The following is a 13,206-nucleotide window of genomic DNA, read 5'->3' on the forward strand; positions in this document are numbered from 1 at the left end:
CGCATACAGACAAAGGGCCCTATCGTACACCCCGCGCAAGGCGTGTAGCGTGGCGCGTTGCCATCGTACACCCCATCAACAGTCTATTTTTACGCCTTGCACGCGTCCTTAAAATAGCGTTGGACTTCTGGAATATATTAACGCCGATAGGCGGGGTGGTCTGGAAATGATGTGTGTTCAGGTAAAAAAGCTTTGCATGATTAATCACCCTGCACTCCAAAATACCCCATACCATCACAGAAAAATAAACCTCACCCACTATAAAAAATAAAATATACTTAAAATCTGCACAGTAACTATAAATTATTATTAGTTATATTTGTTTCTGTCAGTTTTAAGGATTTATATTTATATTTAAGAATTTCACTTTTATATCTGAAAAATAAAGCATGTTGTCACCCTGGCGTCTGGTGCTGCCCGTCAATTATATAAAACTTAAAACATTTGAAATACACAGAAATATAAAGCTATATGTTAGCATTCGTTTCTTATCACCAGGGCAAATTTATTAAAATATGAAATATATTAATTTATGAATTAAAATCTCGTCCAGCGCTCTAAAATGTCAGGCACGCAAAGTGGCATTGCCCGCAGAATAACCTCTGTCTTCTAAAAAAAACACGTTTAATAAATAAGGTTGGACAAGTGTATAATAATCAAGAGAAATCAGTCAAAATGCGCTGCGCCTCTCTCTCTCTCTCTCTCTCTCTCTCTCTCTCTCTCTCTCTCTTTTGCAGCGCGGAGCTGAATTCAGCGAGAGGCTATAAATAAAATACAACTCAGTTCAGTTAAATAAAAATAAGTAAGGACCTGCAAGTTAATCAAATATTGTCAAATATAAAGGATAGGTTGAGGTTTTGATGAGCTGTTTTCATGATTTGAAACTGAAACTAACCAAAACTTTTATTATTCTGCACAAAAAGCCTGTGATTGTTTTTAATTCGTTTTTTAATGGATTGCTGTTTTTGTCTATTCTTTTGTTTTGTTTATATATACATTTTTCTTTGAGTGTGGTATGGTTTGTTTAATTTTTATCCCCAGACCCGTATTTGGTTTTTCCAAATACCCTTTCAATTCCCTCATAATAGCAACTTGATATTTAACATGGCATCTCATAGCAAATAACAGAATCTCATAGCAAAAACAGAATCGTTGCTCTCTGCAAAGACTACAAAAAGATTCTTATAGATCTTCCTGGAAAGTTTCTATTTAGAACGGGCCATACTCAACCAAAAAAGTTGGCTTTAAAAAATAGACACAGATAAGCGTTGCCAGCATTGCTGCAGAGGTTGAAGAAGTGGGAGGTCAACCCCAAACACACACCTCTAAGATGACAACTACTTTGCAGTAGAAGCTAAAGGTAAAGGTGATTAAGACTGGACAATTAGGTATCCAGACCTAAACCCAACACACTAAGAAAAATAAGTACAGATTTGTACCTAAAAGAGTACAAAGCTTGTCGCTGGGGCTGTACCTTATATTGAGGTACAAAAAAGTACCTTTCAGGGAAAGTCCTTTTTTGTACCCATATTTTTGTGCCAGTAAAGATTATAAAGATTATAAACATTATCATCAACTGAATATGTGTCAAGAACTTGATGATCCAAAATTGTCTGGCTTTCAAATAAAAAATGTGCAATTAAAATAAATATTGTTTATTAGTTCAGTGATACAGAATACTGAATGTACCCTTTGGCTGGTTAAATGGTACAAATTTGTACTTATTGCTGTTAGAAAACACTTTGTACTTCAGAGGGAACAAATCTGACCCTGTAAAGACCAGTATTGTACCATTGAGGGTACAATTATAAAGAATGTACCTTTGAGTACAAAAAAGTACTCATATCGTACCTCTGTTTTTTAGAGTGAATAGAGCACCATGTGTCCTGCTTGATGTCATTCGAGAAGAATGGAAAATAATTCCAGTTTAAACCTGTGAATGAATCCTGGTGAATTGGGGTGAGGGTTAATGCAGTGTTAGATAATAATGGTGGCCACACAACATATTGACACTTTTGACACAATTTGGACGTTTTTTTTTTTGTTGTTGCCAGCTGTTTTTGACATTAATGGCTGCTGCTGAGTATATCTATAAATGTGTGTGTGTATGTGTGTATGTGTGTAATAAAGGTTAATAAGGACGTCTCCTTTTGCCACACACACAGAGCCGTCACTTCCTCTGTGGAGCGACTGCGGCGGGTCCTGGCCTCCTGCTGTGCTGGAATAGTTTAGAATATCAATGCTGTAGTTAGTATGCACTCATCATGTGCCGTTTATTAGTATTCTCTCAGGCCACTGAGGTCTGAGAGGGCCAGCTGTCCCTACGGCCACTCAGGGGGAGGAGCTTCTGGAGAGTGAAAAACTGTTAATCCGCCCACTTCAGAAGTTCAGGTTAACACAACAGGTGCAGGGGGAGGGAACATACACCATACACAAAAAAACAGCACTTTGAGTTTACTTGTTTACAATATTTGCGCACAGAGCTGCACAGGGAACTGAGTATTTGGATTGTTTAATCAGGAAGTCACCAGTGCAATACTAGTTCTGGTTCTAATGTCAATTTAGAATACTGACCCCCTCATGCTCCCAGCTCATGCAGCTTTGCCATCAGCTGCCGGCGTTCAGAGGGAGCAAAATTGGCCCTGCTCCCTCCCCACATCACTAAAGGGTGATGTCCGGGGCACAGGGCATCTGTGAGCTGATGTATCAGAACTGAGTCTAAACTTTCCTCCGAGTGCACTGTGATGCTACTCGGTAATGCTGCATCAGCAGCAGCTCGAAAAGAAGCGGTGGCTGATTTCACGTGTATCAGAGGAGGCATTTGCTAGTCTTCACCCTCCTGGTGTTTTGGGGCATCAATTAAATTCTAAATTCTGCTCTGCATCTAATTCTGCTTCTCATTCAGAATTTTTTATTTTTATGATTTTGGTACTAAGACTAATTAATACTTTGGGCAGAGTGGGCAGTGTGCCAAGTCCTGCTGGAAAATGAAATCCGCATCTTCATAAAAGTTGTCAGCAGAGAGAGACATGAAGTGCTGTAAGATTTTCCGAAAAACACTGCACTGACTTTGGACTTTATATAACACAGTGGACCAACACCAGCAGATGACATGTCTCTCCAAACCATCACTGATTGTGGAAACTTCACACTAGACCTCAAGCAGCTTGGAGCTTCTCTACTCTTCTTCCAGACTCTCGTACCTTCATTTCAAATGAAATTAAAAATTTACTGATGATCAATGATGGTGATTCTTTAGAAGACAATGCAAAACCACATGCTGCACATGATAAAAGGCATGGCAGCAGAAGAAAAAGGAAGTTGATACAGGAACTGATCTGGCCTGATTAGCCTGCCTAGGGAATGTCTGGAGAATTCTATTAATAAAAGTTAATGTAAATGTAAGTAACTATGTATTTTGCATTGTATTTTCTATACTGTGCTAATTTTATCAGAATTAGGGTTATATATATATATATATATATATATATATATATATATATATATATAATTTGTTGGTGTCAGGTAATCACTATTGATATGCTGGAGAGTCCCAAATAGATGGGCTTCAGGTTTAAGACCCACTGCCCTCTATTCTGTACCAGTATGATGTAGCAGAAGCTTTGTTTATATAAATACTGCCATTGGTGCTCGACTGTATAGCCATTATCTTCAGAATCCAAGATGAGTCATGGAGCTAAGAACCCTCAATAAATCATAAGGAGTGAGAGAGAGTGTGTGTGGGGCTGTGAGTGTGTGTGTGTTTGAGAAATGTTTTTTGCCTTCCTAAAGTAGGTCTACTGTGTTTCAGACAGGCACAGACTGTGTGTGTGTGTTTGAAGGAATGTGTTTTGCATGACTTAAATGGGGCAGGGCATTAGTGAATGAGTCTGTGTGTGTGTGCGTGTGTGTGTGTAGCTGTGAGCAGTTTGCTCTCCTCTCTCAGACAGCGGAGGTCAGTCCACTTGACCTCTGTGAACTGGTACAGTCAACACAGCCCTACTTTATCTACACACTACAAAAAAACACACTGCACAAATTATCCCTGCTTCCATCAGCATTCAGCACACACACACACACACACACTCCTGATGTCTCTCTCGCTTTCTCTTTTTCTCGTTTTCTCTCTCTCCATCCCCTCTGCTTACCAGATAGCCACTCAAGCACATGATGGGAATTACCATATGGTAATGTGATCGTAAAAAGCCAACCATGATAAATGTTCATTTAGATAACGGCACCCAGCTCCGCTCTCAGATTCTGTTTTATAGCCTGAAAAGGCATTGTATGAAGAAGAAGAAATACACTTCAAATTTAACGTTTCAAATAAATGAATACATTGCAGTCAGGAAGTCTTCATATCTTTCGACCTTTTTTTCACAAAAAAACAAAAACGTTTTTTCCTATTTTTTTTGTACTTTATACCTCATAATGTGAAAGTAAAATCAGAATTGCAGACATTTTTGTAAATATATTAGAAAAAAAATCAAAACATAAATGATTGCACACTTTTTTTTATTTAAAAATGGGACCTTTAAAGAGAAAAATAGGACTGTAATTGTTTTCATTATTGTCCTAAACAACCAATACAATATTACATTGCTTGTTTTCCCATGTTGATGATGTTAAAGGGTTAAGCTAGCCAGCTTATTCTAGGTCAAACCAATCTGAGTTTCTTCGTACAAAACAGAACACCCATACCAAGAACAAATTCCCATAACATTTTACACAATAAAAGTCTACTAAAAGTTATGAAAACCGATCAGATTATGACCCAAATTATATTCCCTATTCCACTGCATCAGTACCAGCTGACTATAGCCACTGTTTAAACTCTACGCTACACACACACACACACACACACACACAGACACTCACATACTGCCAGAACTTTGCTGTGAACGTTCTGTACCACTCAGAACAGGCTGATGCGAGCAGGTCCCGGGGGAACCAGCAGGGGGGAAGGCAACTAGCAAAGTGTGTAAGGGACTTTTGCTGGAGGGCTTATCAGACAGCCTGCTGTTAAAGAAGCAGCACCACCACAAATGCTAATATAAACACAACCACAAACAAAACATCATGCTAATTAACCTGAGATAACTGTTCATTCACAACCATGCCAGCCTTTTAGACAGTCTGTCCATTTAAAACTTCCTTAAGTCATTTTATACATAAGGGCTTAAACAATAACACTAATAAAAATACTAGCATTATGCTAACCATACAGGATTTGTTGTTAATTAAACTGAGCTAGCTAGCTTTTGTTCACTTACAGCCATGTTAACACTTCAGGCTTTTTGGCTTGTCTTTACTTCTGTTTTTTTGCTTTCCCAGCCTGTCAGTAAATGAGTGCTAATAAAAAATGCTAAAATAATGCTAATCATAATCATAATGCTTTCACTCCCTCAGAGTTATTTTAGCACCTCAGGCTTTTTGGTGAGTCTCTATTTCTGTTCTTTTCCAGTCTGTCAGTAAATGACTGCTAACAAAATGCTAACACAATGCTAATCATAATTTGAATGCTTTTATTCATTCAGTTATTTTAGCACTTTAGGCTTTTTGGTCACTCTCTATTTCTGTTCTTTTAATTCCTCTAAAACCCCTGATTAAATAATCTTAATACAATGTTAACTTGATGTGAATCATTATTAATATTAGCATCAATATGTTAATTACCCTTAGATTGCTTTTGTTCACTTAAAGCCATGTTAGCACTTTTTTTTAGACCTTTTTGTCAGTTTCTCCATTTCAATTCATTTCACATCTGTACAGGACTGCTAACATAATAATAATAATAATAATAATAATAATAATAATAATAATAATAATAATAACAATTTAAGATCATGTTAACAGAGCTAGGGTAGCTATTATTTGTAGCGAAATTATCATTGTTACTAAATGGTGTAATGCACTAATGCAAATTTTTGACAGTATCATGTTATAATTAAGCAATAGAACACGAGAGGGAGTGTGTTATCGCGAAATAACATCACCGTGATCTTATTCGCGATAACACACTCCCTCGAGTGTTCTATTGCTTTTACACAACAGTTTCTTTTTTTACTAAATAAAGAAAGAAAATAAATCAAAGAACTTTAAGAAATTCAGTTTGAATATGCTTTAATATGGACTGAGCCTTCCGCCAAAAAGTAGTTCCACCACAACTTAACTACATACAGTGTATGGTTCAGGCAGACTAACGCCACGAAAGTTAGCTTGAAAGCAAAATTGGGAATAGTGAAGATGGTAACGTTAGGAGCGTGAAATAACGCTAATACTCTCCTCTCCAGCTCCGTGGAGTCGTCTTCAGGTGAAAGCCGCGAATTTTAGTATTTCTGCTTATTTTCCTGGGTGGTGTTGGTTTTAGCTAGGTGGCTGGACTGTGGTTAGGTTAGAGTAGCTTGCTTTAGCTCAGCATTAACTTATCTTAGCCTAGCCTGGCTGGTTAGCGTTCTGGCTGCAAGACGGCATTAACCGAGCGATTTTCGTTCCCTTTTTTCCACGAAAGACGAGCCAGTGCTGCGGGCGAGCGTGCCGCGGCTGAGCGCTAGTCTGTGCTAAGCTAACGCTGCTGCGGGTGTCCTGTGTATATACGCCGTTACTCGGCAACGCGTCGGCGGAGAGATACAAGTTTAGTGTGAGAAGGCCGTGATATTATCACGAAATATCATCACGGCTAGATCACTTCTCAACCAATCAGATTGTGAGGTCGGAACTAACTGTTGTATAAGTATATTATATACTTGTGTACTATGTATACCCACTGATATCTATCTATCTATTTATCTGTCTATCTATCTATTTACATAAGCAACTGACTAGTTGTACTTCAGTCACATTACAAAAATCTTTATAATGTATCCATTGCTACAGAGATGTTAACATAGTGCTAATAAAAACTATTTTGCATGTTCCTACTTGAGTTTGAATAGCTTTTATTGTAAAAAAAAAAAAAATATATATATATATATATATATATATATATATATATATATATATATATATATATATTTAATCATAATCACATTAGGAGCTTTTGGTCAATCTTTTTAAAGTCTTCTCCAGTCACTGATTGCATGACTAGTAACAAAATTCTAACAAAAGTCTACTTATAAAGGGGGGATTTTAGGTTATTTAAAATCAGACTGTTTTTTATGTATATGTTTGTTTGTTTTTTAGTCAGCCTGACAGAACACTCCTAACATGAATCTAACATAATGCTAATCATACGGGACTCATTAGTGTCGTAGAGCCTAATTAGGGTTGGCTTTAGGAAGCATATTTGTTCAGCCTGTCCTTTTATAACCAGACAGTGCCTCAGTTCAGAACATTACCCACCTCTCTTTACTTTCTCTGCTGTTTGAAACAAACATTTTTCCTCACCATCCCAGTGGGAGCGAGTGGCCCAGTTTCTGTCTCCAAAACTGTGAGTCGAGGTGCTTTGCCATAACCTGTTCTACACCATCAGCCACTCTTTCTTAAAAAGCAACTTTTGCTCTGACAAAAAAGCAAAACAGACTAAAAGGCTCAGATCCTGGAAATTGCAGGGTAAAATTAGACCAAGGTATAGATTAGTCATGTGTTGGAGTTTAACAAGAAGAAACAATACAAACTTCTACAAGGTTAAAAGAGTCAAAAGTTGCAGTACACTCTTTTATTTTAGGAACAAAATATGGTGCCTTTCAAAACTAAATGAAAGGGTGTCCTGCAAAATTTAACTCAGCCTGGAGTTAATATACATTTACTTTAACACAGAGCATACAAAGCAAATACGGATTGACCCAAAATTCTAGATGCTTCGAGCTATGAAACTACCAGATATTGGCCACACAATGACCATGTTTGTCTAAATGTAGTGAACCTATGCAAGAACCTGTTGAGAAGAACCGAAACCAGCCAGCAGAACCATGACCCGTTCATCATACTCTCTGCCCAGCTTATGCTCATCCAACAGGTATGACCAAGTATGACCAAAACATCCAACCATTCATTCAGTTTCTTATTTGATTCTTTCTGGTCATTGGGTCTGGAAAGTACCCAGCCAGAATCACTGGGCACAAGGCAGAAATAACTCCTGAAATTACTCAGTAGGTAAATCAGACCAGTATTCATGTAACTTTAACATCCAGGAGAAGAAAAAACACTGTCTTCGCTTGTTGGTCAGAGCAGTCTGGGGCGCAGCTAGAAAATAAGTACAGTAAGAAGTTCCTGTGTTCCGAACTAGCACATATATTTTTGCAGTGTTCACTTAAAAAAAAATTAACAGTGGAATATGCTATATTGCTTAAAGCTCTGCATAGTTTCATCGGATTAGAGAGGATGCATTCAGTGTGAAAAGCAGCAGCAGAGACAGCAATTGTTAATAACTATAGAAATGATGTGGGTAATAAATCAGGAATATAGGAATCGCTACCAAATTTGTTTGGGACTAGACAGAGACCAGACCACCTCTTCTTTGAGGTCTCAAGTGCGATTACTGTTTTCACACCCACCAAACTCGTTTAACTGGACCAAATAGTGCTGGTGTGAAAACACCCTTAGAAATCAGAAGCAGCTTGACACTGACGTCATGCTTTCTTTCTTCACTCATCCTAAGAACCAAATAGAACCAGTAGATAACACACACGCTCTCCTTCTTTTTATTTTTTTCACTTCTCTCTCCCCCAGCTTGTCTAACTTCTACATAGACTGCATATGTCTGTACTGTACTGCACCTGGAGAGCATGAGGGCTCTGACAAAAACCTCCAGACATTGACAAATAGCGGCTACACTGGGAGCAAATTGGCCTGGGGTTGAAAAGAATACATTTGTACCATCGTTCAGTGTCGAAGTTTCTCCTTCCGGACCACCGCGCCCAGAAGAGTCCCATTTGCAAACGGAACACATATTTCACGTGTTTCGCAATTCCGTACAGGTGGGAATTTCTCATTGCAGACCTCATTACCTTGCATGACAATTAATTAATAACTGTGGTCTGAGCTTTGTGCAGTCCATGGGGAGGTGAGGGGGGTGTCTTCGCCTAGATCTGCCTGTGCGTGTTCGGAGGCTGCAAACTTCACTTAATGTGTTATGCATTCTTCCCGGGATGCTTTGTGGACCAACTGTAGCTGTAGAGAGAACCTGGTGGGACCAGTTAACTGATCTTTCAATGAGTTTGTTATTACTCCAGGTGCTCTAAAGCACAGGTATTTAATTAGAGTTTAGTAAGGTTCAGTTAAAGCACTTTTCTTATTATTATTATTATTATTAGAGGAATTCACTTAAAGGAGAACTCCGGTGTAAATTTGATTTGGGTGTAGTAAAACATGATAAAAAGTACTTACCTTTGTTAAATAGCCCACCTCCGCTCTCCTACAGCTTTCAAAGATCCATTAATTTTGTGCTTTTTTCCCAGCAGTCTGTACCACGGCCCTATTGGGGCATATATGGGCTTTTTATACCGTTATCCAGACTCAAAATAGCTCCACACCTTCTTGGTAGAATCTGGAGAGCCCTGACATTTACATCGAGATTTAAATCATACATACATAGACTCCGTATAGCATGCCTCCTGGCACCGGCTGCTACACCATGTGGCAGGGTATGCAGAGTCTATGTATATAGGTCTATCATTATCAGTACACTGATGGCGGCGATCAGAGCTGAAAGCTAGTGTTATGGGATGTAAACATTAGTTTTCAATAAGCTTCTTGTACACATTTCTTAATGCCTCGATTTAAATGCCAGGGCTTTCCAGAGGTGTGGAGCTACTTTGAGCCTGGATAACAGTGCAAAAAGCGATTTACAGCTGTTGTACGAGTGCTGGGCAAAAAGCACAAAACTACTGGATCTGTTTTTACTACACCAAAAGTCAATTTTACACCGAAGTTCTCCTTAAAGCCAAGGTCTGTACTGTCATAATGTTTAACGAAAATGTGTTAAACATGAAGGGCGCTGTCTTACACCCTGCACAAGCAGCATTGCGATGTTCATTACTAACTTGCACTCTGTCAACAGTCTATTTTCACGCCTTCCGTCAACAGTCAGGCGTTCACTGCTATCTTGGATATGCAAGATTTTACATTACCAATAAACAGAATGAATGAGCAGGTCAGTTTCTGCTGCTGAGAAGTGACACATCCAGCTTTAGCTGTGCCCCTGAAATAGCAATCCACCAAAGTCAGAGTGCAGCTGGCTCTTAAACGGAATGTGGGGGCAAGTGACGTGATGATTTGTTTGTTGCACTTTATTCCCAAAACATACCAATGATTATTTAAGAGAATTAGTATTTGCCTTTTGTACGTTTCGAAACATGCAAGGTGTACTTTTCCCGTCATTATGATAGCAAAGACACACTGACACCCTCCCAAACCAAGCTGTCTGTTGCGCTGTTGACAGCTCGCCTATAGATCCCTAAAATAGGGCCTGAAATGTGATACAAATGAACCTGAGTTGAACATTTTGTGATGCACCTAATTTGATAATTGTCTGAAAGGTTGTTTTAGGTTATAGTGGATGAGAACATTATGTCGTACAGTTCCATGGCCCTTCACGATGCTCTCTGAGGAGAAAGCTGGAGGAGCAGCTAAGTGAGAAGGTGCGAGTGATGTGTGAGATGGTAAACACCAGCGTGGGGGAACTGGTGGGCATGTGTCGATGTCCGTACAGGCCTGGGGATTCTCTCACCTCCCGCTGTGGTAATTACATTTCAGAAACTACAATCTGTCCTGAGTCACAGCTGAGAACAACCCTGCTCTGTGGAAAGCTCCGGAGAGAAACAGAGACAGCCTGCTGGTGGGGGTGTTAATAAATAACATACATTGTTTGTTTATTTTGGATTAGTTACTTTATCAGCAAATTAATGACTTAAATAATTTCATTAATATTAAAAAAGACATCAAATGTTAGAGGCAGTCTGTCAGGAACTGACCCAGGCAGGGAGACGAGGAGACGGACGCAAGTGCAGGTAGGGACGAAACGAATAATTTAATAAATATATATATAAATAAATAACAAAGATAAACAAATAACAAAGAACACATAATAATAAAGTAAACCAAAACAAACGAGAGGAACTAGTGAACATAAACTAAACAAACAAGAAGTACTAAAGATATAAACAAACAGGGAGTAAATAAACAAAGAAACAAACAAAGCTAAGAACATAAACTAAACAGGGCAGGGATATATTTACACGGCAAAAACAACAAGAAGCAAAACACTAAGCAGGGAACTAGGGAGCGACGAATGAAACAAGGGACAAGTGACAGAGGAGGGCTATTTATAGTAACATGAAACACGCAATAATTGGAAACACCTGGGGAAGGGGCGGAGCTACAAATGAGAAACACGTGATGGAAAACTACTGACAGGAGACACAGAGGGGCACAGGTCACGTGGGGAAGACACACAGAGACATGAGACAGGGCTAAGACGTGACACAGTCATTATGGAGAACAATGGTAGAATTACTTAAGCTGCTTTTCAAACATGACTTCCTTATGTTAACACGCTCTAAAAAAAAGTGATTTTGTCAGATTTATTTACAGGTGTTGGACAATGAAACTGAAACACCTAGTTTTTGAGCACAATAATTTATTGTCCCGACGGACCGTTCTGGTAAAAAACGGGGAGTTGAGGTGCACACTGAATTCTGCCGTGATTTGGTCAGCCTTGGCTTTATGTTTTTTGGATACAATCCAGGTAAGCACCTTACCATCCCTTTCAGACAGCTTCTTCTTGCATCCACAGTTAATCCTGTTGGATGTAGTTGGTCCTTCTTGATGGTATGCTGACATTACCCTGGATACCGTGGCTGGAGACTTGCTGGCTTGGTCACAGATGCACCAGCAAGACGTGCACCAACAATTTGTCCTCTTTTGAACTCTGGTATGTTACAAATAATGTTGTGTGGATTGCAATACTGCTGTCCCCATTAAACAATGACTTCCTGTACAAGAACAAAATTTTTATACGTATTAGGTCCTACTAATCCTAGAAGAGATGGTTAGGAGTTCACAGAGTGAACATGCAGGTCAGTGTCCTCTGCTGAGACAGACAAAGCACTGCACTGTTAAGATACAAATGCGCCAAAGTCCGAGCTCACCTGTCTCAGTTAACCACTATATAACAAATATACAAAAGTCAAGAGAAGGCAGCCTGTGGAGAATGACTATACACTGATGGTGAGTGAGAGATGGGAGGACACACCGAATATGCAAATAGCGTGACCTACATCAGGTGAAAATTCAGTAGACCCTGTTTAAATAAAGAGCCTCAACTACAATTTGTAAATTTTGCCAACACAAATGCTTACGTTATGCCAACTTTAACAAGAAACATAATTAGTTAAGGCAACTAGTTTGCTATAGTTTACGGTGCAATTCAATATTTCTTGTTCAGCTGACTTAAAGTTGTTTGCCTTAAAAGTCTGATGCTCTACCGACTGAGCTACCCGGGCCCTTGGGGAGGCCTTCTTATAGCGGATTAACAATGTTCAACTGATACATGGTGATCAAGTAGTAAATGGAGGAATATTTTCTAGGGTTGGCCTCTGATTGTCTTCTGAAATTCTGCATTCTAAAACTCATACTTGTAAGAAACTGGTAGGTACTCAAACAGGGACTTGAACCCTGGACCCTCAGATTAAAAGACTGATGCTCTACCGACTGAGCTATCCAGGCCCTGATTCAAAGTTCTATCTTGCCAGACAAGGTCACTCTCACTCAAATACTACATCTCAGCAAATCGAGAATTAGGTTGCTTATCCCATTACTTAATCCATTTTTGTCCTCATACCTAAAGTTCCACATTAAATGCCTTGTTTACATCTTCCTGAGCTATCCAGTTTGTCTCCAGTTAAAGGAGTTACTCTTGAATAACAGTGCTGTCCAAAAGCAGGCAACAAAAGTCACACAGCATCGATGACTTCATGGCGCAACGGTAGCGCGTCTGACTCCAGATCAGAAGGTTGCGTGTTTAAATCATGTTGGGGTCAAGTGTTGCTTTTAATCTAGTCATTGAGTCTAAACAGTTTGTGCACAGCTTTAAAATTACCTCAGTTACACAGAGTTATGTGAGACACTTGAAGGGCACTTTTAACGTCTATAGGTCATGCTCAGTTGAGGCGTTTAAAGGTTTAATTGGTAACAAAGAAGCACAGGCTTTGGCCGCCCGAACAGGGACTTGAACCCTGGACCCTCAGATTAAAAGGCTGATGCTCT

The 13,206-nt window shown here is 39.2% G+C and overlaps 1 non-coding gene across 1 annotated transcript; it reads left to right on the forward strand.

The window, feature by feature from the left end:
• Positions 1 to 12,908: 12,908 nt before the first annotated feature.
• trnaw-cca (transfer RNA tryptophan (anticodon CCA)) lies at positions 12,909 to 12,980 on the forward strand. The gene has a single exon. It is a non-coding gene; the product is annotated as a tRNA-Trp (tRNA).
• The last annotated feature ends 226 nt before the right edge of the window (positions 12,981 to 13,206 follow it).

This window comes from Astyanax mexicanus, chromosome 13 (genome assembly GCF_023375975.1).
Source record: "Astyanax mexicanus isolate ESR-SI-001 chromosome 13, AstMex3_surface, whole genome shotgun sequence".
Classification (NCBI taxonomy): domain Eukaryota; kingdom Metazoa; phylum Chordata; class Actinopteri; order Characiformes; family Acestrorhamphidae; genus Astyanax; species Astyanax mexicanus.